At 42.7% G+C, this 26670-nt stretch overlaps 1 protein-coding gene across 11 annotated transcripts in view; it reads right to left on the bottom strand.

Moving 5' to 3' along the window:
- LOC136863859 (band 4.1-like protein 4) overlaps positions 1 to 26670 on the bottom strand; it is a 1130227-nt gene that overhangs the window by 807858 nt on the left and 295699 nt on the right. For 9 of the 11 annotated variants that reach the window (XR_010859221.2, XM_067140207.2, XM_067140214.2 and 6 more), the window contains exon 1: positions 16222 to 16462. The exons of the other annotated variants lie outside the window; for them this stretch is intronic. The gene's annotated coding sequence lies outside the window, so the exon portion shown is untranslated. Of the gene's footprint in view, positions 1 to 16221; positions 16463 to 26670 lie in introns of those variants that run through there. 11 annotated transcript variants of the gene reach the window in all.

Raw genomic sequence — 26670 nt, 5'->3', positions numbered from 1 at the left:
AAAGTGTTCCTAAAGTGTTCATTATTTAATCAACCAACTTCAGGAAATTACTAAATCGGACAATGATACAGCAGTTAACCAGGTTCCGTACTCACTGAAGAAAGGCGAACAGTACGAACTTCAAGGTCACCAGTTTTCGAATAGGAAAGAAACTTCTATTTGTGAAGTAAGGTAGGAACTAAAAATTAACCGGTTCTATCACTTCAAATACTCTGTTTAAAGCTGCAAAAATAATGAAAAAAAAGGACCTTACAGCATTCTTCTTCTTCTTCTTCTTCTTCTTCTTCTTCTTCTTCTTCTTCTTCTTAATCTGTTTACCCTCCAGGGTCGGTTTTTCCCTCGGACTCAGCGAGGGATCCCACATCTACCGCCTCAAGGACAGTGTCCTGGAGCTTCAGACTCTGGGTCGGGGATACAACTGGGGAGGATGATCAGTACCGCGTCCAGGCGGCCTCACCTGCCATGCTGAACAGGAGCCTTGTGGGGGATGGAAAGATTGGAAGGGATAGACAAGGAAGAGGGAAGGAGGCGGCCGTGGCCTTAAGTTAGATACCATCCCGCCATTTGCCTGCAGGAGAAGTGGGAAACCACGAAAAACCACTTCCAGGATGGCTGAGTTGGGAATCAAACCCACCTCTACTCAGTTGACCTCTCGAGGCTGAGTGGACCCCGTTCCAGTCCTCGTACCACTTTTCACATTTCGTGGCAGAGCCGGGAATCGAACCCGGTCCTCCGGGGGGTGGCAGCTGATCACACTAACCACTACACCACAGAGGCGGACCCTTACAGTATTACCAGGAATAATTACCTTACAAACTTACACATACCCACAGACTGGAAATATTAGTTAGTGTCTGTCATCCTGTAGTTGTACCCTCTTGGCAAATAGTCTCGCCTATGCGAATACTGTCCGGTAACCTACAGTATGTTGTTGAGTGTGTGTTTAGACACCTGCGTGTATTTATAAATGATAACAACTAGGATTAGGAAGAAAGCGTCCTATTTCTTACGTTCCATCCCAACATTTGTCTGGTAAAATATTCCTTGGATGCTCGAAACTGGGATTTTAACTAACTTCTTAACTTAGTTAGGTTTTATGGTTATAGCCCTGCGCGCATCCTCACTTCCTTCATCCGCATCCGTGAATGGTTATCCGCATTCGCAAATGATTATCCGCGGATATTGGAAATACTTAACTACAGTACATTACATCCAAGATATTGAAACGGATAGATCCGTCAACATAATACAATAGGCCTGACGCTTGAACCCCTACAGTCACAGGTTTATGAGGGATTTTCTCTTGCGACAACTACCGACGCATTGACCCTTGTCCCTTCCTTCCATTAAATGCGGGTAGGAGCCAGTTAGGCTTAGGTCAGATTTACGGCTTTAGGGTCTCAAGGCTCTTTATAATACATTATATCACCATTCTCCCATACCACTGTCAAGAGTCACCTAATCACAAACAAAAAAAGGAAAAGTATACCTGAGTGAAAATCAATACTCCATTGAATATTGAATTTTCACGACAGCATTGTAATCGAAACCGACTTTCAACTTATTAGGTCGTGTTACGTACATTTAGTACGTGTTGAAGAGATGTTATGTACAGAACAAAAATGGCCAACCAGACACCAGTGAGATTCAAACCCACAACCTCCCGATTTCGCGTCGGTTGCTCCACCAATTGAGCTATGGTGGCCTAGGCCATCTTTGTTCTATTGGAAAGGATCTAAGCTACAGGTCTGGTACTACTACCATCACACTACAGGTCTGGAACTACTACTATCACACTGTGGAGCGCGTTTAAGTTGCCCGATATTCATTGACTTGGCCCTCAACGGGCAACTTAAACGCACTCTACAATGTGATGGTAGTAGTACCAGACCTGGAGCTTAGATCCTTTCCAACAGAACAAGGATGGCCTAGGCCACCATGGCTCAATTGGTGGAGCAACCGACGCGAAATCGGGAGGTTGTGGGTTCGGATCCCACTGGTGTCTGGTTGGCCATTTTTGTTCTGTACTTAACATCTTTTCAACACGTACTAAATATCCGTAACACGACCTAATAGATTGAAAGTCGGTTTCGAATAGACTCCATTATTTATAAATGATCAGCAAACTTATCCGCTCTGTCATACAGTTTGCATCCGCCAAGACACTAACTTAGCGGATATCCGCGGATATCCGCAACCGTGCAGGGCTCTACTTACGGTTCACAGCATCCCACTGCATTTCCCCAAGTCAGTCGTACATTTATGACAAGGTCAGCAATCGTACTCGGGCGAAATAGGTGGGATCAACAAAAGTGATGGTATTCACATAACAGATTTATTGCGATATGAATTGAACTTGATGGGCTATTGCGAACTTAGGATGTTTTAGTCATCAGCCTCATATACTTCACAGACCATGAAGGCCCTTGGAGGACTGGAAGGTTCTACTATTGTAACCTCGGCACTAAATGGGATAGAAATTAACGTGATACTCATTTCTTGTGTAGGCTGAGCGAACCTGAGGACTATATGGCTCTTCAAAAGTGCAAATCTCTCTTCTACATGTTCCATTTCCTGACGAGGAATCGAAACCACGTCCCTTCCGGGTGAACTGAACACGCCTTTACCACCTCGGCTCCTCATATCCTATTGTAGCCCACATTAATTCTACTGTAAGTTTTACATTTTAAAGAAGCATATCAGGATGGTTATAAACAAAATACCGAGCTCGATAGCTGCAGTCGCTTAAGTGCGGCCAGTATCCAGTAATCGGGAGATTGTGGGTTCGAGCCCCACTGTCGGCAGCCCTGAAGATGGTTTTCCGTGGTTTCCCATTTTCACACCAGGCAAATGCCGGGGCTGTACCTTACTTAAGGCCACGGCCGCTTCCTTCCAATTCCTAGGCCTTTCCTCTCCCATCATCGCCGTAAGACATATCTGTGTCGGTGCGACGTAAAGCAAATAGCAAATATATATATATATATATATATATATATATATATATATATATATATATACAAAATATTTAAAAAAAATGTAAGGCATTATGAGCCAATTATAATAAAAAGACCAATGAAACTTAAGGGTAGCATTATGTAAACACAGAAATTGATATCAATTTCTATTAACAACGAAATACCTATTTTGAGAACAGGTCCGGATTCATCGTCGCGGCCCTCGGTTCAGACGGCCCCGGGTTCAATTCGCGGCCGGGACAAAGATTTTAACCGCGTCAAGTTAATTCCTCTGGCTCGGGGACTGGGTATTTATGTTAATCTTAATACATATTTGTTCATATTATAAACACACCACACAATCTGTCTAAAGCATTTGATAGGGAGGATCATAGGAGACTACTGGCAAAAAAGGAGTTCAATGAGACTAGACAAAAGAGAGACTGAATGGGTTGCTATATTTCTAGAAAATAGATCTCAGAGAATTAGAGTAGGCGAAGCTTTATCTGACCCTATACTAATTAAGAGGGGAATTCCTCAAGGCAGTATTATTGGACTTTTATGTTTTCTTTTATATAGACCTATATATGACTAAAGAAATGCAATCAGAGATAAGGCGTTTTGCGGTTGATGTTATTCTGTATAGAGTAATAAATGAATTACGAGATTTTGACAAACTGCCATATTACCTCGATAATGTTGTGAGATGGACAAAAGGCAGTGGTATGATGATAAACGGGTTAAGAAACAAGTTGTGAGTTTCACAAATACGAAGAGTCCTCTCAGTTTTAATTACTACGTTGATGGGGTGAAAATTCGTTATGGAGACCACTGTAAGTACCGAGGTGTTAATTAAGGAAAGATCTTCATTGGGGTAATTGGGATAGTAAATAAAGGGTACAGATCTCTCCACATGATTATGAGGGTATTTAGGAGTTGTAGTAAGGATGTAAAGGAGAGGGCATGCAATTTTCTGGTAAAACCCCAACTAGAGTATGGTTCCAGTGTATGGGACCCTCGCCAGGATTACTTGATTCAAGAACTGGAAAAAATCCAAAGAAAAACAGTTCGATTTGTTCTGGGTGATTTCTGACAAAAGAGTAGCGTTACAAAAATTTTGCAAAGTTAGGGCTGGGAAGACTTGGGAGAAAGAAGGAGAGCTGCTCGACTAAGTGGTATGTTCCGAGCTGTCAGTGGAGAGGTGGCGTGGAATGACAGTAGACGAATAAGTTTGAGTGGTGTCTTTAAAAGTAGGGAAGGTCACAAAATGAAGATAAATTTGGAATTGAAGAGGACAAATTGGGGGAAATATTCGTCTATAGGAAGTGGAGTAAGGGATTGGAATAACTTACCAAGGGATGTGTTCAATAAATTTCCAATTTCTTTGCAATCATTTAAGAAAAGGCTAGGAAAACAACAGATAGGGAATCTGCCACCTGGGCGACTGCCCTAAATGCAGATCAGTAGTGATTGATTGATACCAACAACCTGAGAAACGCGCACTAGTGAAATGCATTCAGTCGTAAAACAGGGCCTTATGTCCACGTGTCGAACAGAGATTGCAGCCCGCATCCCACCAGAGCGTGGGAAAATAGCGTCAGGAGAAGATGATTCTATTTTGAGGACATCATTATCCATGTTTGGAAGCACAGACCATTTTATATATATCTTCAAAGTACTTAACTTTTGTGCTGCTGGAAATATGGAACATGCATTGAGATACTGAAAGGCAGAAACCTAGTAGTTAATAAATACGAATACCGAGCTTATAATACAATTCAGTCATTTACAAATAATTGTGACTCAAATTATTTTAGAAACTGAATTAGAACACTGTTCTCAAAGCACAACACTTGGCTTTAGTGAGTAAATACGTGTAGAAACCGATGAGCAGTGTTATTCTGAAGCCTGTTCTGATGCTGTCGTTCTTACCTGGATCAGGAATTCGGATGTGAGCTGTTGAGGTATTGAGTGAGCTGTTGAAGTGGACGGACGTGTTTTCTCAGCGCTCTGAATGAAGTCGTTTACCATAGGCTGCGCGTTGGAAATTTAACGGGTGAGAAAAGAATGTGGTACGGGCGGATGAGGCCTTCCTACCCGCGACAGTGCGGTCTTTCCGGACCTAGTAACGTGTGTTTCATGGGAGTTGTTATGGCGGTCTTATTGATTACTGGTAGTGTTGAGTTGAACTCAAGACCTGCAGTGGAGTGTGATGTTCAGGCCCTCATAGAAGCGACGATAATTAAGTGTTCAACGTGTAGCAAGAACTTAAAGAATGGAATCAAGTGTGTGATGTGTTTAAAGTGGTTCCACTTCAGCTGCTCAAAGATGAAGCTTTGTGTCCAGACAACTTTTGGTTTTGTAGAATTTTTGACACTGTGGAAAATATGAGGGAAGCAATCAGGACAACAGTAGAAACATGAAAATAGAGAACCTAGAGCGGAAGCTTGCAGAATTCGGGGAAACGGTGAAAGCACATATAGAAAATATCACAAAAAGGAACAAGGAAGCAGAACGTGATTATATTTCTGCAGTTGACTCGGGGGAGGAAAGTGATTCTATCGTAAAATATTCACGTGACGTACTCATCATAGGTGACTCAGTGGTACGCTGGAGTGGTGATATTTCCAGGAGGACTCGTATAAAGATACCGTGTTATCCAGTAATAAACATTGAACGACTGTCTCAGCAGGTTGAGAGAGTGGAAGATAGCGACGATGTGCAAGTGTCTGTGCTTCATGTAGGGACCAATGATAGTAGAAGAAAGGTGCCAGTAGACTATTTAATGCTAGAGGTGTATGAACTGGGGAGTGCAGCTAAGAAAAAGTTTAAGAATGCGAAGAACATACTTAGCGGCGTAGTGCGAAGGAGGGACGTACCTCCACGGTGGGTGAAGTCTTTGAACGACCGGATGGACTGGGTGTGTCAGCAGCTGGACTTGGTGAACGTGGAGACGGATTGCTGCATAGGAGACCGGGACTTCGCGCGGGACCGACTGCACCTGAACAGGCGAGGCTCCTACGAGCTACATGAGAGTCATCAAGTTGTGCCGGCCAAGATGGGGAAGACTGGAGTCGGAGAAGGGCAATGAGTAGCCACGGATTATAGCCTTTGGAGTCCGACTCGTTGGCTGAACGGTCAGCGTACTGGCCTTCGGTTCAGAGGGTCCCGGGTTCGATTCCCGGCCGGGTCGGGGATTTTAACCTTAATTGGTTAATTCCTACAGCACGGGGGCTGGGTGTATGTGTTGTCTTCATCATCATTTCATCCTCATCACGACGCGCAGGTCACCTACGGGTGTCAAATAGAAAGACCTGCACCTGGCGAGCCGAACCCATCCTGGGATATCCCGGCACTGAAAGCCATACGACATTTCATAGCCTTTGGAGGTATGATCCTAAGATTACGACAGGTGAATTGTGATGATGATGATGATTGTTGTTTAAAGGGGCCTAACATCTAGGTCATCGGCCCCTAATGGTACGAAATGAGAGGAAATGTAACGGCAATTTAAAAGTCCAAACGCCAAAATCATCCACTGACCAGAATTCGAAACGTGATGACGAATAATGAATGGGTGAATATGAATTTAAAACAACCAGTGGATCCGAACCCCAATGCCCAAAATTCCCAGAAACTACCGTAAAACTGGTATTACTGACCAAGGGACTGCTTTAAAGCACAATCCTTAATCGATGATGCTTGTTGTCTAAAGAGGTCCAAAATCCACCTCATCGGCCCCTCATAATGGTACTTATTGCTAGTAAAATAGAACCATGGTATTTGTTATGTTGCGGTACTAATCAAAGTAGCGCAGACTGGCGGTATTCCACACATTATGGTACTACTCATAGGTAATGTAATACGCGCGTGTAACGCAGACCTATGGTGTTTCTCACATTACGGCGCCACTTACAGGCAACGCAAACATATGGTGTTCCTCACATAGGTGTACTAATTACAGGAACTCGTACTTTCCCGTGGTGTTCCTCACATAGTGGGTACTAATCATAGGCAAAGCAGACCGATGGTGTCGTTCACCCATGGTATCGCTCAGGCCTAGTGGTGTTTCTCACATAATGGTACTAATTACAGGCAACGTAAGCCCGTGGTGTTCCGCATGTAGCCTTTACCTTCCACTCCTTCAAGGGCCTTCATGACCTGTACGGGGATGTCTTCATCTCACAGGGGCCACACATTTAGTTGCAAGCAGAGGAATGTGGAAGCGCTTAGTTAATTTTTAAAAAGGCTTGCAGACGGAACGCTTAAATTCTGCAGTTAAGATGCATTTATGTCCATACGTTTTTCTCATATTGGTTTTACGTCGCAGCGACCCTGACATACCTTATGTGATGGCGACGATGGGATAGGACAAAACTAGCAATGGGAAGGGTGTGCGCGTGGCCTTAATTAAGGTACAGCTCCAGCATTTGGCTCATATGATATTACAGAAAACCATCGTCAGGGCTGTCGACGGTGGGGTTCGAACTCGCTATCTCCCGGATGCAAGCTTGCAGCTACATGATCAAACAGGGTAGCCAACTCGCTCGGCATTTATGAATTACAGTATGTATTTTTCTTAAATAATTTATTAACAGCATACTCCATTACAGAAAGTAATACTACATGCTTGTATATACATAATGACGGTACTAATTAATATCCTATATACAATTATTTACATATGACTTTGCTCAATAACTGCTATCCCGTTGTAAGATGTCAAAATTTATTTTGTTTACAAATTTATAAAATTCCTTTAGGTGTTTCCTCACGAGTTCGTATTTCTCCACCGGTCAGTGGCCCACTTATTTTATAACACTTCTACAGTAGGCCTATGTATGTATGGATGTATGTACGTACATACGTACTTATTACTGAAACGCTGCAGACAACCGAATTTCATTTTGGATGATATTTTACAAATTGTTCTAGCAAAATCGTACAATTTGTATTGGAGCAAGGTAAACAATTCATTTGAATTCAAAATGTGTATAAAATGTTGCTTCATTCAGAGGCAAGAGGTATCTCGGTTAGCAACCTTGTGTACTCATGTTGTCTATACATCCTGTGTTATCTGTTGCTGTATGGAACGATTTACTTTGGTCCAGTTCTCAGACAGGTGGTCCTGAACTTCAAATAATAGACTGCCCTAGCATTTACTAGCAGTGAGTATAGAAACGGCTCTCAAGACAGGCGCTGTGAGTGCCGTGGAACTCAAGAGCAGTGCGACTTCCCAGCTCTGAGCTAAGCCAGTGGGTGAGCTATTATGAGATAAGACTTTTATGCTTTTACTAAATTACTAGAGAGCTCTCTACTTATACCAAGAACTCTGTCATAAACCCATGCTGGAATGTCACTCTTAGAGTTAGAACCTATCATTGAATGCGCATTTCCAATCAACACATTCCTCTCGTATGAATTCATAGGTACAGTGGCCACAGAAAGTATTCGTACACCCATGGAAAGTGATGGAACATCATTACGACTTACGAGCTGAAGTTAGATTTATAAACAGCATAACGACAGACAGCAGATATACACGCTGAACATGCAGATCGTTTAATAATGTAACATGATCGGCACGATACTGTATACAAGCTGCAGATCTTCCCGCCAAGAAAGTATTCGTAGTGCGGATGTACTGCCCTTGTGATTGGTTAAATCAGTTGTCGCTACAGGTTTAGGCCGCTGTGCCTGCAGGAGGGGTTGTTATCTCTTCAGTCACCTCTTTGCTGTCGTTGCATCAAGGTTATTTGGTATGGGGGTGAAAGACGGCGGAACTGCCACTGAGTCAAAGAGAGAATATAGTGTTACTGTACAAACAAGTTAAAAATTGTCAAGTAGGATAACAGCTCGCATTAGCTTTACTACGGTGAGTTCAATAGTTAATAAGTACAAGCACAGCGGACAAACAGAAAACCAACCCAGATCTGGTCCTCCAGAAGAGCTGACAGTATGGGAGCGACGCATTATTGTGCGTTCGACACGAAAGGGACCGTTCCGAAGTGCTGCATCCATCGCTACAGACCTCACTTCAAGGTCCAACAAAACGGTGAGTGTGCAAACTATAAGGAACGTATTTCACAGTACGAACTTGCGTAGTGGTTGTCCACGAAAGAAGCTACTTATAAGTGAAATAAATAAATAATCAGAAGCGCCTACAGTTCGCGAAAGAGTATTGTGGAAAGACAATGGACTTTTGGAACACCATTATTTTGTCTGATCAAGCGAAGTTTACACAGTTTGGAACTGGTAGGAGCAGGAAGGTATGGTGCAAGCCAAACAGCGAACTTGCACCTCAATACGTAATCCCCACGGTAAAACACGGAGGAGCGAATGTGATGGTTTGGGGCTGCATGCCTGCGAATAGAGTGGGAAACCGGGCATTTATTGATGGTATTATGGATGCCAGGAATTACATAGATGTGTTGCGTCATAATTTAAACAGCAGTGCACACAAGCTTAATCTGGAAGGAGTCTTCCCCTTCCAACAGGACAATGATACTAAGCACTGTGCAATGAATAGCCGTGAATGGTGGTTGTACAATGCCCGAAGAAGTCTTCTCACTCCACCGCAGAGTCCAGATCTCAATCCCAGAGAGAACCTGTGGGATCATCTAGGCAAAGAAGGGCAAAAACGCCCTACTAATAAAGAACATCTTAAAGATACTCTCAGATGCACGGTCAAACATATCTGAAGATTACACCAAACATTCAATGCCAAGACAATTGGAACAGGTCATCAAAGCTAAAGGCATGCATACAAAGTATTCAGACTGTGTTTGAACAAAGAATTCGGGAAGTGTTTGAATTATCTACTAGTGTACGAATACTTTTTGTTGTGTTAAAAGACGGGTTTATTTGTTTATTATGTTGAGTGCTGTAAATCTGATAGCAAATGTAAAGCGAGGTGTCTTTTCTCTATACATATGTCTCAATAGATGTGTATATATCAGTTCATGGTGCTTAATATACGAGGTGTACGTTAAAATGTTGGTGTACGAATACTTTCTATGGCTACTGTAGTTCATAGCAGTCGTATCGGCCTAGCTTCAAACCAGGAATACAGTAGCCTCCTTCATCGGTCGAAAACACAGCAACCCAGGTTTTTATGGCCGGCGTCACACTGATAATATAATAGGTCATGGGACAATGGAGGTTGAAGTTCCTGACATTGTAACCCAAATCTACGATCGGTAAATGGACTACTGGTAGTAGTAGACTTCGCGGACATCGGAGACAGCAGACACGATAAAAACACGAAGACCAGTAATGAACAACTCACAGCAGTGGTCTTCGCAGTATTCGGAGAAAGCAGCGCATTAAAAGCGCGAAAACCAGTATTGCACTAGAGGTAGTAGTGGACTTCGGACTGCGAACAATGAGAAATTCAGCGCAGATCATCGATTCTTATAACTACCGACCGTCACATTCGGTTAATCGTTGGGAACTTCAAAATTCCACCGAACTACGTTCTAGACGAGCGGGAAAATTCTACACTGTAATCAAAGGAGGACAGCCACGTATAAGAATTTTTAATAGCACAGCAATCTCATTGCCAGCTGATGTAGTTCGTTGGTTAATGAGTACCAGGCTAACATCGTACACCATTAATATTTACTTTATTTCTACAAGTTTCTTTACGTCTCACCGACACATATAGGTTTTATTGCGACGATGGGATAGGAAAGGGCTACGAAGAAAGAAGAAAGTGGCCGTTGCCATAATGAAGGCACAGCCCCAGCTTTTGCTTGGTGTGAAAATAGGAAACCACGGAAAACCATCTTCAGGGCTGCCGACAGTGGTGTTCGAACCCAATATCACCTAAATGCAAGCTCACAGCTGCGAGCCACTAACCGCACGTCCAACTCGCTCGGTTCAATATTTACTTGGTGAGACACTGCGCATCACGGTAAAGAAGTTACCGTACTATTTGTGTTACTTAATAGGGGTTTAAAGACAGATACTTCATCAAATTTATTTAGAAACATTCATTTGTCCGACTCATTGGCTGAATGGTCAGCGTTGAGGCCTTCGGTTCAGAGGGTCCCGGGTTCGATTCCCGGCCGGATCGGGGATATTAATCGCTTCTGATTAATTCTTCTGTCTTGGGGACTGGGTGTTTGTATTTGTCCCAACACTTTCCTCTTCATATTCAGACAACACACTACACTACCAACCACCACAGAAACACGTAATAGTGATGACATTCCTCCATATGAGGTTGGCGTCAGGAAGGGCATCCGGCCGTTCAACAGGGTCAAATCCACATTTGCGACACAGTTCGCACCCGCGACCCCACAGGTGTGGGAAAAGCGGCAGATAAGAGGAAGAATAAGAAGATTCAGAAACATTTATTTGCTTCATTTTCAGGGCATGAGTGCAAGCGAAAATTAGCTGCAACGATGCATTGTGTATTATACTCCGCAATTTACTGTGCATAACATTATTTTTAATATCTGAAGTATTTTGATTATGCCTTTAATTTGATTATTTAATAGTATCAAAATTAGAGAGCAGTAGACTAACGACGAAGGCAGCAGTAATCCGTTTTCAGAATCTGGGATGGCTACGTCAAAAACAAATGTACATTAAATGTGTCCTATCTCGGAAACCGTTTGGAATAGGGCATATGTCCAAATGAAGTTTTTTTGCTTCAAATGATCGTTCCTGTCATATCCCTGAATATTGACCATTCCTCCTGGCACAACCTGAATGCTGTATATGCCTACTTGACAATGGTGTAATAACTTCATAAATAGAGAAATCAGTTTTGTTCGACTAATAGAATCAAATGAACCAGCACCATGATATAGGGGTAGCGTGCCTGCCTCTTATTTGGAGGGTTCGATTCCTGGCCAGTCCAGGAATGTCAATTTCGGCCTGAGGGCTTGACCGGGGCTCACTCAGCCTCGTGAGAGCAAATGGGCTCATACGAGAGGTATCGGACCCGGTCAGGAAAGCCAAGCAATACGGCGGAGGATGCCGTTACGACGACCACGTAACACTCGAGTAACTGTAGGCTATTTGGCTAGGAAGTGCTCGTCTTGGCAGGTCAAGGCCCTAATGGGCTATTGCGTCTTGGATTTGTTTTCTTCTTTTACCTCAATAGGCTCAAATGCGCAAGGTGAATGCTCATACACAAGAAACACGCTACCTCGAGCATGCGCGCTGGCGTTTTCTACCAGGAGGCCTCGGTCCGGTGGCCTTCTCTTCGTTCTCTTCTGTTCGTGAAGAAGTGTGAATTCTCTCATTCTAAGGGTTATAACCCCTTAATAAATAATACTGATTTAAGATCCCATTAACTGCTTTTATGGTTTTCGGAGACGCCAAGGTGTCTGAATTTTGTTCCGCAGAATTTCCTTTACGCACCGGTAAATATGACATCAGGAGGGAAAGACGTTTTATGCCCCCTCCCCCAAATTGTCTTAGGGCGGTAGAGTGCCATTTTGCCCCCCGCCCCAAAATATTCTTCTCGTAGATGTTATGTCCCCTTAAAACGTGGAGTTTGGTAGTGTTCGGAGGCTGCTGAGGCGTTAAATCTGGAGAAGGTGGTAGATGGTTTTATATCAGTAAATGAGATTAGAAAGCGGTTATTCCTTCAGAGAACTACTGTACATTTAATAAAAAAAAAGTACATGTTTCTTTATTTTTAAAGGAGACTCCGAATAACAATTTCCATGTCTGTAACATATTCAATTTTTAAGATAATAGTATCCCCATGAAAGGATTCAACTTCAAGTCCTATTCCCTTCCCCCTTATGCGGATTTCCCGAAAACAAAACAAAAAAAGAGTTTCCTTATTTTGAAGGGAGATTCAAAACACAAAGTTTTACGTCTGTAATATGTTAAGTTTTTGAGATATACTCATTTTAAAAATTCACCCCATTTTCACTTATATTAATCCCCCTTCAGTGGATTTTCCGAAAAAATAAAAGATGCGTGTTTCTTTGTTTTCAAAGGAGATTTCAAATACCAGTTTGTACGTATGTAACGTGTTAAATTTTGAGATATACTCATTTAAAAATTCACACTTTTTCACATTTTTCACCCCCCTGTAAGTGGATTTTCCAAACACAAAAACACGTATTTCTTTATTTTTAAAGAAGATTCCATGTTCCAATTTTCACGTCCGTAACATCTTCAATTTTTGAGATATAAGTATCCTCATTAAAAGGATTCAACCCATTTTTCACTTCTTTTCACTCTCCCACCCCCCCTTAAGTGGATTTTCCGAAAACAAAAAAAATACGAGTTTCCTTATTTTTAAGGAAGACTCAAATTACAAATCTTCACGTCTTTAAACTGTTAAGTTTTTCAGTTGTTGATATATTCATTTTTAAAATGCACCCTCCGTTTTCATCCCCCCCCCCCTTAGCGATGGAAAATCCAAAAATCCTTCTTTAGTGAGCACTTACAATATAATGTTAATGTATCCCCAAAATTTCATTTCTTTATGAATGTATCCAGAAACTTTCATTTCTTTTATGTCCAGTAGTTTTGGCTCGGCGATGATGAATCAGTCAATCAGTCAGTCAGGACATGTTGTTATAGATATTTCAGTTGCTAAAGTTGGCTTTAACATTCTTTTAAAATTGGGATTTCTAACCCTTTTCCTGTGAAATGCAGTAAATTCGAGTGGCTCAACTGCATACAACAGACCTAAGATAGCCGCCGTCGCAGTCAGCAATGAAATCTCGGATTCTGAACGGTGCAGCTTCTCAATGTTTTCACTGAGCGCCAGTTAAGGTGTTTAGACATGAAAATAGCCCAACTTCAAACTTTTCCTTTTCTATCACATCTTGTTGCCTTTGCTGGCGGGACCTAGTGTTTACAGTGTACTAAGTCTTCTGGTATGGGCTAGAGCAATTTTGTTACTTTCACTGATCTGTCTCCGTCTTATCCTTGGCTTTGACAATATGAAAGTGACTGACGTACGAGCGATGCTAGTAATGCCATTCCTTATGCAGCGAGTCCCTGCTATGAATGGTGTGAGAATGTTGCTCATGGGGTCGGTTGGTGCATGCATTTCAGTGGGCTTGGCAGACTGATATGTAATAGCAACTTCTGGCTCAGTGAGGAGAGCAACGGGAAACTAAATAACTCCTCATTTCCCTAGTACGCCTCTTCAGTGATGTCTAGGCCATCTATGACAGCTGATGGTGGAGCTGTTGAGGATCCAACCAGCTTAGGGCTGATGACTGAACATACACACGGATCTCTATAATTCGGCTTATCGCTGTTTTGGTTTCCAAAATAAATAAATAAATAAATAAATAAATAAATAAATAAATAAATAAATAAATAAATAAATAAATAAATAAATAAATCCTGTACATGCCATGAAGTTTCCCGGAGGAGGGTAAAGTTAAGGCTTCCACTCTCCGTAACCTCGACACAAAATAGGATAATGTGACTAGCACTAAGCGCCGTCGCTCTTGCCTCCAGGAGGAATTAACCCAGTATTTATTTCTAGTGTAAGCTGAGTAAGCTCCATGCCTATGTGCTTCACCACAAGTAGAAATTTCGTTACAAGGTTTCGACTTCCTGAAAGGGTATCGAACCCACGTTCTTCCGGGAGAACAGAGCATGCCTTTACCACATCGACAAGGCAGTCCCGGATTATTATTATTATTATTATTATTATTATTAGTAGTAGTAGTATTACACCACTTTTCCTATATCCTGGTGTGGTCGCTGGTGTGAACTGTGCCGTACATGTGGATATGACCCTCTTTAACGGCCGCATGCCCTTCTTCACACCAATCCTCTGCGGAGGTATTTATACACTACTGTATGTTTCTTTTTGCTAGTGGCTTTACGTCGCACCGACAGAGATAGGTCTTATGGCGACGATGGGATAGGAAAGGCCTAGGAGTTGGAAGGAAGCGGCCGTGGCCTTAATTAAGGTACAGCCCCAGCATTTGCCTGGTGTGAAAATGGGAAACAACGGAAAACCATCTTCAGGGCTGCCGACAGTGGGATTCGAACCCACTATCTCAGGGATGCAAGCTCACAGCTACACGGCTTTATTATTATTATTATTATTATTATTATTATTATTATTATTATTATTATTATTATTAAATGTATATGAATGCATGTAAGTGTTCCTAAAGAATACTTTCAAAAACTGCAAGATATTTATTAAAAAGCACTGAATTCAGATTTCGTTAAACACTGCGAGTACAAAAGCACTCGAAGGCAATTAGCAAAGAACACTCTTTCCACCCCTCGAGCATTAAGTTACTGGAAGAATGCAGTAAATCATGACCCCAATTTGTAAGAGATCAGTCCCGCTCTCTCCATCTTCTGACAGCCACGCTCTTATTCAAAGCGATGGAAGGAACGCGGGCTCCAAACCTTATTACTCATATTTTTCTGTAATTATGTAAGCTTAGAAAGACGTTAACATGCAGAGATATTTTTCACGCACATGTATAAATAAACCAGTATAGAAGTGTTATACATTGGTAAAATTCTCTCATTCTCCTAACGCATCTAATTCGTGTATAACAGGCACTGTAGTTTATTGAATATTACAGGTTCAAAAGCAATGGAGCAGACTCATGTCACAATTTCCATTCCATTGCTTAGTCTGTACACTTTCATCTGTCTAGTTCAGAGTGCCACTTAGATTGAACAACTTTTTTACTAAAGCTCCGCACAATAACCTGAAGAATTAAGAACTGGCTTCAATAATGCGAATGCCGTACCTGGAGTGTGCTGTTATTTCCTGCAAGTTAACTGGAAGATATTGTAAGTTACTCTGTAATTCTGAGCAATGAAAATTCCTTTCATAGAATGGGTTCAAGTTGTTTAGGGCACATTCCAGAGCAGCAATCAGTTCCATACATAGTGAAAGAACGGTACTAATTCCCGACGTTGCTACATGTTTTATTTTTTAAATGAATATATTCTAACATAAGACGGGACTATTACTGGAATATCCATCAAGCTGCCGGAAGAATTGTTGCATTCCAGCTTCCAAGTGTACTTTTTATTAGCTATTTCTAATTTGTAGACCTGCTGTTCGTCCTCAGCAGCAGCCAAGAAGTGAAGTTACATTCTGAGGTGAAACGTCATCGAGAATTGACAGCACTCCACTGCCCGCACGACTAAGAAAACAATCTCAGAAAAGAACTTCTGCAATAAGGTAAGTAAACTGTTGCATATGTCGCTAATAGAATGTAAATTATTGATGGTATTTCCATATGAGATTATTTTAACCACTATTTTGGAAGCACATGTACGTCTGACTCACCTTCGGAAGAAGTCTTCTGGCCTTTCGTTCTTATCCCGTAAGAAACACTACGTCACACGCACACAACGACACACGTTAAGTCTATTCTGTTGTCTACTTTCGGCCACTCCGCGAAGCACGTGTACCGTGAAGTTATAGAAACAAGACCGGCTCGGACATTGACTCGGTGACAAGCCAACACAGCTAACCACACCGTCTGCGAGCGGTAGACCCACTGAGCATGCCTCGCGCCCTCGCCTAGATTCACTCCGTCTCAAGGCCTTGTATTGCTCGCGCGTTCGTTGGGCGGGTCGCCACACTTGACCGCGACCGACGTTAGCGCAGCTCAACGGATTGACATGTAACTAACTGCTTGCTGCTCACCGATTCGTTCGTTGCCTTACGGCTTGCATTCAATGGTAGCATCAGAATAGTGTTTGTTGACGGGGATTAAAAGAATGTCCCTATAATTGGAATAGTTCTCAGAATGTCTGGTTATACGCCTGTAATCCGACTACTTTCTCTACGTTGTGTCCGCTATAGCGATCAACATCAAGGGAAGTAGATTATCATTGTTGATGTTGCTTCGTGTTAAGAGGCGTGAGGCATCGTGGTCAATAACCTCGCGTACTTAGAAGTGCGAAATCTGTTTTGAGAACCTGTATGGTCGTGGTGTCCACTGCTGTGAATATTTGTTATTGAAAGATTTACTGGAAGATGTACACATAGGCCTATATACCATTTTTTAAGAATATAAATGAACATATTCACTCGTTTGAGTGGTATATTGTTGCAAAGTTTAGTTCTCAGCAGCCTACACACGATCCGCTGAAATAACGCTAGTGAGAGTGGTCTACGCGTACAGTGCCAGGGAACAATTACCGCATGCCTGGTGCGAGATGATACATTTACAATTTGTAAATGAGTTGCTTTTTTTTGTTTTTGCAAAATCAGATAACTTAAAAAATTCAGGGCAGACATTAAACGCTAGAATTCTATTTTATGGACGGCTTTAAAAATGAAACTCTGGCAAGATTTCGACAGGAGGTAGATACAAATACACGCGCTCAGTAATTTTTTTAATAATTGGGAATTTATTTTCGGTGTGTCTGGTTTTGAGACAATATCAATACTTGATGCCAAAACAAGACCAAAAGCTAAAAATTCGGGTAAGAATGTAAAATGTAAATGGCTTGAAAATCAAAATCAAAATGATATCTTAATGAGTAGAAGTGCTTAATTTGTTCTGGTAATATATTTCGATCAAACTGTACACAACCAAATCATCAACTTCGTAGATATTGTTACACAAATTCGCTTCTACTGCACGTTGTTTGTTGTTGTTGTTGTTGTTGTTGGAGTCATCAGTCCATAGACTGGTTTGATACAGCGCTCCATGCCACCCTAGCCTGTGCTAACCTTTTCATTTCTACATAACTACTACATCCTATATCTGCTCTAATCTGCTTTTCATATTCGTACCTTCGTCTACCCCTACCGTTCTTACCACCTACACTTTCCTCAAAAACCAACTTACAAGACCTGGGTGTCTTAAGATGTGTCCTATCATTCTATCTCTTCTTCTGGCCAAATTTAGCCATAACGCTCTCCCCTCACCAATTCGATTCAGTATCTCTTCATGCGTGATTCGATCTATTCATTTCACCTTCAGCATTCTTCTGTAACACCACATTTCAAAAATTTCTATTCTCTTTCTTTCTGAGCAAGTTATCGTCCATGTTACACTTCAATACAATGCCACGTTTCAGATGAAAGTCTTCTAAAACATCTCCCTAATTCCTATATCAATGATCGAGGTGAACATTTTTTTCTTAAGAAAGGCCTTCTTGCTTGTGATAGTCTACATTTTATGCCCTCCTAACTTCTGCCATCATTAGTTATTTTGCTACCCAAGTAACAATAGTCACCTGCTTCCTTTAAGACTTCATTTCCTCATCTATTATTTTCTGCATCACCTGACTTTATTCGATCGCAATCCATTACTTTTGTTTTGGACTTATTTATTTTCATCTTTTACTCCTTCCCCAAGACTCTGTCCATACCATTTAGTAATTTCTCATGATCTTTTGCAGAGTCAGATAAAATAACAATATCATCGGCAAAACTCATGGTTTTGATTTCCTCTCTTTGAACTTTGATAGTCTTTCCAAATTCCTCTTTGATTTCCTTTATTGCTTGTTCTATGTAAACATTGACAAGGAGAGGGGACAGACTGCAGCCTTGCCTCACTCCTTTCTGAATTGCTGCCTCTTTCTTCAAAAGCTTCGATTCTTATCACTGCAGACTGATTTTTGTATAGATAGTAGACAATTCTCCTTTCTCGGTATCTGATCCCGATCACCTTCAGAATCTCAAACAGCTTGGACCAATCAACATTATCGAATGCCTTTTCTAGATCTACGAACGCCATGTACGTGGGCTTGTCTCTCTTAATGCGGTCCTCTAAGATCAGACGTAAAGTCAGGATTGCTTCACGTGTTCCGGCATTTCATCTGAAGCCAAATTGATCTTCTCCCAACTCAGCTTCAACTTGTCATTCCATTCTTCTGAAAATAAACGTGTTAAAATTTTGCAGGCGTGAGAAACTAAGATAATGGTGCGGTAATTTTCACACTTGTCAGCACCGGCTTCTTGGGAATAGGTATAACAACATTTTGCCAAAATCAGATGGCACTTCTCCTGTATCATACACTGAATTAGCAAATGTTATGGGATAGTCACCTAATAGCGTGTGGGGCCTCTTCTGGCTCTGCGAACTGCAGTGAGACGTAGTAGAAGTGAGTCGACAAGTCCCTGGTAGTCCTCTGGACGCAGCTGACACCAAATCGTTTGCAGAGCGGTCGCCAATGCTTGTCTGTTCGTGGGTGCAGGATCCATGGCACGGAGCCTGCGTTCCAGGATATCCCAGATATGCTAGATAGGGTTCATATCGGGGCTCCTGGGTGGCCATGGCAGTCGTTGGACCTCCGCTGCATGTTCCTGGAACCATTCCCGGGCGACGTGGGAGCGATCTGGCGGCGCGTTATCATCTTGAAACACCGCACAACCGCCTGGGCGCTGGAAGGCCGAAAATAATTGGAGATCGTCTCCGAGCAGCTCAACACACCGAGTACCATTCAAAGTCTCTTCCAGAACAACTAGGGGGCCCATTCCATACCAGGAAAATGCACTCCAGAGGATAACAGGGACACCAGCGCCCTGGACCACACCTTCGAGGCAGGCGGGATCCATCGCTTCATGTGGTCTGTGCCATACACGGTGTCTCCCATCGGCATGGTGCAGTTGAAATCGTGATTCGTCCGACCATATCACGTTACGCTATTGTTCCAGTGTCCATCCCTGGTGACTGGCGACAAATGCGCGTCGTTGTGCCCGATGACGTTGGATTAACAGTGGCACCCATGTGCGGCGCCGGCTCCCATACCCCATAGAACCCATGTTCCTACGGATTGTCCACTGGGAGACGTGTCTAGCACGGCCTGTGTTGAATTGAACCGTGATTTGTTCCACGGTTGCCCGTTTGTCACTGTTGACAATCCGTCTCAGATGTCGCCGGTCACGGTCATCGAGGGTGGCTGGACGGCCGGCCGTTCGTCTGTTGTGGACGGTGACACCCGAATTCAACCATTCACGATACACACTGGACACGGTTGATCGCGTGAAGCCGAATTTCCACATCACTTCCGAAATCGCACTTCCCATCCGTCGGGCTCCGACCACCATACCCCGTTCGAACGCTGTCAACTCACGACGACGTTCCATGTTACACCTGTCACATACACAGCAACTGCTCACAAGATCTCCTATACAACTGCCGCTGGCACAAGGGGCGTGTTGTGCGCAGAAAACACACCTGCGGAACAGGATAATCTTCAGATCCGCTATCCCCTGACATTTGCTCAGTCAGTGTATATCTTACACATTAAACGGAACAACCGCTCCATACTGGTTTCTCCCAAAGCAGTCAGTAATTCTGAGGGTATCTCATCAATTCCCGGTGCCTTGTTCCTATTTAGGTCTCTCAAAGCTCTGTCGAATTCTGGCCTCAAAGTTCGGTCTCCCATCTCATCAGCATCAACAGCCACGTCTTGTTCCAGAACACTATCATCTGCTTATTTACCTTCATACAACTGTTGGATATGTTTCTGCCAGCTTTCTGACTTGTCTTCTTTCCCTAGAAGTGGATTTCCATCTGAGCTTTTAACATTCATACACCTACTCTTCCCATCTCCAAAAGGCTTCCTTGATTTTCCTGTATGCGGCATCTACCTTTCCTAGGGCCATACAACCTTCAATATCCATGCACTTTTCTTTCAGCCATTCTTCCTTAGCTGTCCTTCACTTTCTATCTACTTCATTCTTTATTCGCCTGTATTCCTTTCTGCCCTCCTCACTTTTTGCATTCTTGTACGTTCGTCAATCAGGACTAGTATCTCTTGAATGGTTCATTGTTTCTAGGTGATCTTTTTACGTCTGCTCCTGGGAAAGTCTCGCAATCCAACACCTGGTTTCTACATCTCTGCCTAATCGTAATGAAGTCTATTTGATACCTTCCAGTGTCTCCAGGTCTCGTCCATGTATACAGCCGTCGTTTGTGGTGTTTGAACCAAGTGTTAGCCAGGATTAAATTGTGGTCTGTGCAGAGTTCATCAAGCCTGCTTCCTCTTTCATTCCTTTGTCTCAATCCGAATTCTCCTGCTGTATAACCTTCTCTTCCTTGCCCTACCACTGCATTCGAGTCTCCCATCACAATTAGACCCTCATCACCTTTTACATACTGTATTAAATCTTCTATCTCTTCATATACTCTTTTGATTTCTTCATCATCCGCTGAACTAGTAGGCATATAGTCCTGCACTGTTTTGGTGGGCATTGGCTTGATGTCTATCTTGACCACAATAATCCTTTCACTATGCTAGTCATAGTAGCTTACCCGCTGCCCTACTTTCTTATTCATTATTAAACCTACTCCTGCATTTCTCCTGTTTGATTTTGTGTTCAATCAATACTGATCTGCATTTAGGGCAGTCGTCCAGGTGGCTGATTCCCTATCTGTTGTTTTCTTAGCCTTTTCTTAAATGATTTCAGTGACATTGGAAATTTATTGAACATCTCCCTTGGTAAGTTATTCCAATCCCTAACTCCCCTTCCTATAAATGAATATTTGCCCCAATATGTACTCTTGTATTCCAATTTTATCTTCATATTGTGATCTTTCCTACTTTTAAAGACGCCACTTATTCGCTACTAATGTCATTCCACGCCATCTCTCCGTTGACAGCTCGGAACATACCACTCACGAGGGAACACATACATGTGTTACACTCGGATTCGGTTGAAATTTGGTAGGAATATTCGTGGGAGGCAGTAGAATGGTATGGTGAAAACTGCATGTGCCCAGCGCAAGTTTAAACGCTAAAATTGAGCAAATAAATAGTCGTAAAATTAGAAGTGACGCGGGAGTATCCGGGTGTGGCGGAGAGGTAGGGAGGAGCGAAGCAGCGGACGTGAACCAACCAGGCTGTAACGAGCTGCGCCAGCAGCCAGGCAGCGTATAGTTAGCGCGTTCCCCGTAACTTCCCGATCAGATGTGCAAAACGTAAATATTAAAACAGCACATGAAACAAGTATACAAAGGACGATGTTTGAACAACGATGCCAATAAGGTTTGAAAAATTCACGCTCGAGTTCTTGTTATTCATTGCCTGAGCGGCAGCCTTAAATGGAGGTCAATGATGACTGATTGACTGATAATATTTTCGTGGCACGATAAATATTCCAAAGACAACTAATTAGCACCAAAATGTTTTCGAGTAGTGATGAAATTGTATGCAATGTTCATGGAAACACCTCAACTCCTGTTAGTAATAATAATAATGGCGTGTGGCCTCCGGAGAGGCCTGGTACAGGTCTTTTTCTAGTAGACGGCCTATTAGGGGACCTGCATGTCTGTGAAGATCAGGGCCCTACCTAGGATGATTTCTAATGTTGAATACGCCACACACATCCAGCGCCCGAGCCATTGGAATTAACCAATTAAGGGAAAAATCCCCTACTCGGCCGAGAATCGAACCCGGGACCCTCTGAACCGAAGGCCAGTACGCTCACCATCCAGTCAACGAGGCGGACACTCCCGTTAGCATGGAAGTAGGAAACTTCACACCTTGAATAGGCTATCTTGGACTTTTGCAAACATTCTTATAGCTCTTTATATGGAAATACTTAAGTTGTATCTGATATTGTATATGATAATGCTAGATTTAGAATGTAGTATTTCATGTAATATTTTCTTTCCGTGGAATTGCTTGTTGTACTCTTGTTTTTGTAATTGAGTTGTTGGGTAGTTAGGTTTTAACTTTATTATCACTTATATCTTATAATGTTAAGCTAGTAGTAAGCTCAACCTATAGTATTGTAAGCCGTAGTGTTAAGCAGTGGAAATAATAATATTCTCGTGGCACGATAAAGATTCCAAAGACAACTAATTAGCACCAAACTGTTTTTAAGCTGTGTGTGAATTTGTGTATGATGATGCAGGATTTAGAATGTTAAACTAGTAGTATTTCTTGAATTTTTTTCTTTCCATGGAATTGCTTGTTGTACTCTAGTTGTAGTAGTAGTTGTTGTTGGGTAATTATGTTTTAAGTTTACTTTAGTATTGCACTACTGTAAGTGACCAGTGCCACCGGAATATTTCCCTTGCGATGTATTTGTTAATAATAATAATAATAATAATAATAATAATAATAATAATAATAATAATAATAATAATAATAATAATAATAATAATAATAATACCCGATAGTCCCGTTTCCTGATACACAGTCGGGGATGAAGTTCGATGAAATTATATGACATGCTTTTACAGCTGGATGCCCTTCCTGATGCTACTTCAGTTAAGGTGCTAATGATTTTTTTTTGCTATTTGCTTTACGTCGCACCGACACGGATAGGTCTTATGGCGACGATGGGATAGGAAAAGCTTAGGAATGGGAAGGAAGCGGCCGTGGCCTTAATTAAGGTAGAACCCCAGCATTTGCCTGGTGTGAAAATGGGAAACCACGGAAAACCATATTAAGGGCTGCCGACAGTGGGGTTCGAACCCACTGTCTTCCGGATGCAAGCTCACAGCTGCGCGCCCTTAAGCGCACGGCCAACTCGTCCGGTAGGAGCTAATGAAGATGAAATTAATGATGGTGAATGAAATTGCATTAGGAGGTGGAAGGAATCGGCTGTTCCGACATTTTCCTGGAAGTGAAAATGGGAAAACACAGAAAACAATTCTCAGAACAGTCGAAGGTGGGTTTCGAACCCACGCGCCTCCCGAATGCAGAGTTTGGTTCCATAGGCGTAGCACGTTAGCACGGGCACGCACACCGGTCCGTTTATGGCATCTTGTATCAATTCTGTAATAAATTTCGCCCTTAATTTATAAGAACATACATTTATCCCTCTTTTAAGGGAATCCTTTTGTGTGCCACTGAAAAAAGGTGCGGACTGTATTAATGACTTCACTTCGTCTGTCAAAGGAATGTTTGTTAAGTATTATGCCTGGAGTCGGGTTAGATCTTCAAAAAGCACCACCGGAGGTTATGTGGTTTTATGAAAATCTTAAAAAAATCGATTTCGAGCCATAATGAGGGTTACCATAGTCAGAAACCCAAAAATGAGGACACCCTCAAGGGGATTGATCAACACGCTATTAGGACTGCTGAATCCCGAATTAAATATTAGTAGTTCAATTTTATGTTTTCAAATAGCAATAATTACATAAGAAACAAACAAACTAAAAAATAGTACACACTCCTTCAGAGCCCATGTCCCATAGGTACGGTATTTCTCACTGGACTGAATCTTTTTAACAGTTCCTCTTAAAATAGCTTAAAATAATTTTTGCAATTAAAATTAAGTTTTACTCTTGCAATCTCTTTTACAGAATCAACTGTCAGTCTGTTTCTCTCGTTTGTCCAGTGTTTCTGTGTTAAGGAAAACAACCTCTCAACACAAGCGTTATGGACTGGCACTACAAAGCAGTACTGTTGCAATTTTAAGTAATTCGGCAAATTGTTCTTCACTATTCACTTGCTCATTTCTTATGACTTGCTTCATATTTTTCATCATATGTGGCTCTGATTTTTTTTAAATCTGAAAATTGATCGAAACACTTTTCATTATACATTAAAATATTTTTATCCAACAAAAATCTGATTGATTCTTTCACATAATTCCTTGATACATGTGCAAAATCAAGCAACTTAAAAAAAGAAAATTCACTAAACTGTTGTATCCACATGTTCAGATACTCCAAACATCCATCATAGAGGGTTCCGACATTGCACTTATAACCTTTCGTTATCGCAACTATCACTAAGTTAGCTCAAACGATCGATATATCGATTGAAAGCAATGTAAATCGATATTTTTTGTTTTACTGGCAAAACAGATCGATTGTAAGCAAATAACAAACGGTGTAATCCAACAATCCATATTAAAAATATATTTGACTTGTTGGCGATACGAGTTGAAAACAAAAAAATCATAAGAGTTTACTTCTCAAAAATAAAAAATGTGGACATTAACAGAAATTGTAAAAATGTACGTGGACGCTACATTAAATGTCAAATATATGATAACGCTGAGCACAAGACTTGATGAGGAGGGAGGTAGCCATAAATGCTTTTGCAGTACAACCCGCTCTATAAATCACTCTTCGTGACATCCAATAGCACTAGTTGTGCTCTGAATATTATAGTGTATAATAAATAATGGCGTGTGGCCTACGGAGAGGCATGCTACAAGTATTCCGATTTGACTACTTTTAGGCAACCTGCGCGTCTCTGAGGACGAGGCCCTATCTACACTGACTGACAGAGCAAATGCAACACCAAGAAGGAGTGGTCAGAACTTTATGCCAATTGCAGGGTAGACTGACGTCACTGAGGTATGTTCATGATGTGAAATGCGCCGCTGTGCTGCGCACGTAGCGAACGATAAATGGGACACGGCGTTGGCGAATGGCCCACTTCGTACCGCGATTTCTCAGCCGACAGTCATTGTAGAACGTGTTGTCGTGTGCCACAGGACACGTGTATAGCTAAGAATGCCAGGCCGCCGTCAACGGAGGCATTTCCAGCAGACAGACGACTTTACGAGGGGTATGGTGATCGGGCTGAGAAGGGCAGGTTGGTCGCTTCGTCAAATCGCAGCCGATACCCATAGGGATGTGTCCACGGTGCAGCGCCTGTGGCGAAGATGGTTGGCGCAGGGACATGTGGCACGTGCGAGGGGTCCAGGCGCAGCCCGAGTGACGTCAGCAAGCGAGGATCGGCGCATCCGCCGCCAAGCGGTGGCAGCCCCGCACGCCACGTCAACCGCCATTCTTCAGCATGTGCAAAACACCCTGGCTGTTCCAATATCGACCAGAACAATTTCCCGTCGATTGGTTGAAGGAGGCCTGCACTCCCGGCGTCCGCTCAGAAGACTACCATTGACTTTACAGCATAGACGTGCACGCCTGGCATGGTGCCGGGCTAGAGCGACTTGGATGAGGGAATGGCGGAACGTCGTGTTCTCCGATGAGTCACGCTTCTGTTCTGTCAGTGATAGTCACCGCAGACGTGTGTGGCGTCGGCGTGGAGAAAGGTCAAATCCGGCAGTAACTGTAGAGCGCCCTACCGCTAGACAACGCGGCATCATGGTTTGGGGCGCTATTGCGTATGATTCCACGTCACCTCTAGTGCGTATTCAAGGCACGTTAAATGCCCACCGCTACGTGCAGCATGTGCTGCGGCCGGTGGCACTCCCGTACCTTCAGGGGCTGCCCAATGCTCTGTTTCAGCAGGATAATGCCCGCCCACACACTGCTCGCATCTCCCAACAGGCTCTACGAGGTGTACAGATGCTTCCGTGGCCAGCGTACTCTCCGGATCTCTCACCAATCGAACACGTGTGGGATCTCATTGGACGCCGTTTGCATACTCTGCCCCAGCCTCGTACGGACAACCAACTGTGGCAAATAGTTGACAGAGAATGGAGAACCATCCCTCAGGACACCATCCGCACTCTTATTGACTCTGTACCTCGACGTGTTTCTGCGTGCATCGCTGCTCGCGGTGGTCCTACATCCTACTGAGTCGATGCCGTGCGCATTGTGTAACCTGCATATCGGTTTGAAATAAACATCAATTATTCTTCCGTGCCGTCTCTGTTTTTTCCCCAACTTTCATCCTTTTCGAACCACTCCTCCTTGGTGTTGCATTTGCTCTGTCAGTCAGTGTATGATGAATTTTATTCTTTAAGCCATTGGAAGGTTACAATCACCGATCCGGCCGGTAATCGAACCCGGGGCACCTTCGACCAAAGGCCAGCACGCCAACAATTTACCCATGGAGCCAGACTCTCAGCATCACTCAAACCTCAGCAACTTCCGTTCTATCACAACCATAAAAA

The sequence above is a fragment of the Anabrus simplex genome, chromosome 2 (genome assembly GCF_040414725.1).
Source record: "Anabrus simplex isolate iqAnaSimp1 chromosome 2, ASM4041472v1, whole genome shotgun sequence".
Lineage (NCBI taxonomy): Eukaryota > Metazoa > Arthropoda > Insecta > Orthoptera > Tettigoniidae > Anabrus > Anabrus simplex.
This window is presented reverse-complemented; position numbering and strand designations above follow the sequence as displayed.